Below are 3,346 nucleotides of genomic sequence, written 5' to 3'. Positions count from 1 at the left end.
CCTCAGCCTCCCAAAGTGCTGGGTGGGATTACAGACATGAGCCACCATGGTCAACCAAGAGAACTTTCAAATTGTCTACCTGGCTCCAAGAAATCGACATACTTATCCCTTTATAGCCAATACATTTGACAGCATGCGATACATTAAGAGCTATGTACATGGTTTTAATTCAATTCATAATATTTTGCCTTTTCTCTGCCTGGGGCATGTTTTCCTTTTATTATGGGCCAAGAGGTAAGACAGTAGGGATTTAAGTAAGCAGAGAGGAATCTTCTAGACCCTCAGCTACCAGCCTTTTGAGTCCTGGGTTTTCATTTTCTGATCCCATACGTGATATTCCTGCCACCCCTCACCTCTGTCCCAGTGACACATAAGCAAGGAACAAGAAGAAGAAAAAGCAGTGCCCACGTTGCCGGGCTCGTGCCTTAAACAGTTCTCTAGATTCCAACGTCTCTGCCAACATCGTGCCAAAGAAGATCCAACATCAAGTGCCCATGTTGAACAGCTGAACCCAACTCAAGCCAGTTAGGGAGAGAAGTTTCCATGCTCAGAGGATGCACTCCTGACCCCAGTGGGCATCCCCTGTGATCTGTTCAACTTCACATGTTCTCACCTCTGCCTTGGAAGTGACAGGTATTTAATTCTAAATTGTAGCAGTTAATGGACTTTTAAAGACATTTTCCTGATGTTTCTGAGGGAAGACAAGGCAGACTCTTCAAAGTCAGAGTTCGATGCAGATAAGCACACAGATCCGTAGACGAAGGCAGCAGAGAAAAAGTGAGGCACTAAGTTTTCTTTAATGGAAATTGCATATCTTCAAAAGCTGGAGTGCAAACTGACACTTAAATACCACATCGATGCCATAGGATAAATCAGACAAAATGATGAAATGCAGGGAGAAAACTCGTATTGAGAAAAATTAAAAGAATTGTTATTTTTTTTTTTTAGACGGAGTCTTGCTCTGTCGCCCGGGCTGGTTTTTTGTATTTTTTAGTGGAGACGGGGTTTCACCATGTTAGCCAGGATGGTCTTGATCTCCTGACTTCGTGATCCGCCCGTCTCGGCCTCCCAAAGTGCTGGGATTACAGGCTTGAGCCACCGCGCCCAGCCCAAGGATTGTCAAATCACTTGTGGCATTACAGTTGATTTACAGTGAAAGCATTCAATACAAATGTTCCACAAGGTGGCAGCCTTGCTCTTCCAAAAATTTTTTTATCTGCCTTGCATACACCAAGCATGACTTTCGCTTTCTTTCCTTCCTTTCTTTTTTCTTTTTTTCTTTTCTTTTTTTCTTTTCTTTTCTTTTGTTTTCTTTATCTCACTCTCTCTTCCTTCCTTTGTCTTCCTTTCCTTTCTCTTTATTTATTTATTTTTATTTATTTATTTTTTTTTTGAGACAAAGTCTCACTCTGTCACCCAAGCTGGAGTGCAGTGGCACCATCTAGGCTCACTGCAACCTCTGACTCCCGGTTAAAGCGCTTCTCCTGAGTAGTTGGGATTACAGGCACCTGCCACTACTCCCAGTTAATTTTTGTATTTTTAGTAGAAATGGGGTTTCGCCACGTTGGCCAAGCTGGTCTTGAACTCCTGTCGCCCAACTTGGCCTCCCAAAGTGCTGGGATTACAGGCGTGAGCTACCATGCCCAGCCCACACATGATCTTTAACAGAAAAACTAACCATATAATAAAGAAGATATACAGAAAATTACAGAATATGTCAGAGATGACTTGCTTAATGAAGGAGAAACATTGTGGGAGGCTTTTGACTGACATGCCTCAGCTAAATATTGACCAACTCAGAGAAATCAGCGCTTTACCACATTTACCATTAGCACCTGCTGTTTGTGTTTGCTTACGTTCGGCAAGGAAAGAAATTAATGTTTGGAATCTCTATGCAACATCTTGTTACTAACCAGGTTCTCTCTTCAGCATCATCAATGTCAAATCTTTATTGAAGCCTGCTCTATTCAAAGCATTCTGCTAGGTGCTAGTCTTCTTTCTAGGAGAGTTCTCTTGCCAAGAGGATGAAATGGGAGAAAATAGTGTGCTTATAGTACTTGCCACACTTAGACTTATAGAATATTTAAACATTCAATAGTGGGTGAAAATATATCAATAACTCCTGTTTGCTTTGCAGAATGTCGTGAGAGCTCCCCAAAATTTTATGATCCAAAAAGAATTAAAGGAATGTTCATTGTAGCATCATTTCAAATAAAAATTCAGAAACGACATAAATATCTAGCACCGGCCGGGCGGGGTGGCTCACGCCTGTAACCCCAGCACTTTGGGAGGCCGAGGCGGGTGGATCACCTGAGGTCAGAAGTTTGAGACCAGCCTGACCAATATGTTGAAACCCTGTCTCTACTAAAAAAAAAAACCACAAAAATTAGCTGGGTGGCGTGGTGGTGGGCGCCTGTAGTCCCAGCTACTCGGGAGGCTGAGACAGGAGAATTAATTGCACCCAGGAGGCAGAGGTTGCAGTGAGCCAAGTTCGTGCAGCTGCACTCCAGCATGGGCGACAGAGTAAGACTCTGTCGCAAAAAACAATAACAACAACAAACAAAACAAAGAATTTCCCCTAATCCTCACAATAAATGCTATGAGAAAGATACTATTATTCCTATTATACAGGAGGAGAAAGTGACTCTCAGGGAGATTAGTTAATTTCTACAATGCATAGCTAAGAAGTGGTAAGGCTGGGATTTGAATACAGATATCCCCGACTCCACAGTCTATACCTTTCCCATATGCCTTAAAGTTGTTTAGACCTCAATTCAATCTAACCTTAACTGTGTTCTGCCATATAACTCAGTCCTTAGGCTAATCCACAACTGTCTTCTTACCTAATAGTGTAAGTAAATATAGCACTATTCTAATAAGTTCTAGAGAATATAATCACCATAATACAAGACTGCTTCTGCGATTGAAGTTATGGGGAGGTTGAGAAAACTGTAGGAAAAGCATGAACATTTCTAACTCCAAGTTACTTGTCATTCATTCATTCAGTTAATATAATATAGTGCCTATTGTGTGCCTGTGTGCTAGACTCACAATGATAAAATAGAACTAGTTCTTCCTTTAAAAACTTTCCGGTCTAAGGAAAGTGACAGTCTTTAATTAAATAATCAAACATAGGAGAAATACCTAACTGTATCACACAGAAACTTAACATAGACGGGGTATTTGACTACAAAGGCTGTTCCAAATGCAGCCCCGCCCCCACCATAAACACTTAAGAGCTTGGCATCTGCCCCTCTCACTGTCTAGGACAGCTGCTTACTCTGATTTTGTTTACCAGGAACTCGTCAGTTCTCAGTCCAAAGTGATCTAAGAGAGATATCACAGT

Source organism: Mandrillus leucophaeus, unplaced genomic scaffold (assembly GCF_000951045.1).
Source record: "Mandrillus leucophaeus isolate KB7577 unplaced genomic scaffold, Mleu.le_1.0 Scaffold168, whole genome shotgun sequence".
Taxonomy (NCBI): Eukaryota; Metazoa; Chordata; class Mammalia; order Primates; family Cercopithecidae; genus Mandrillus; species Mandrillus leucophaeus.
This window is presented reverse-complemented; position numbering follows the sequence as displayed.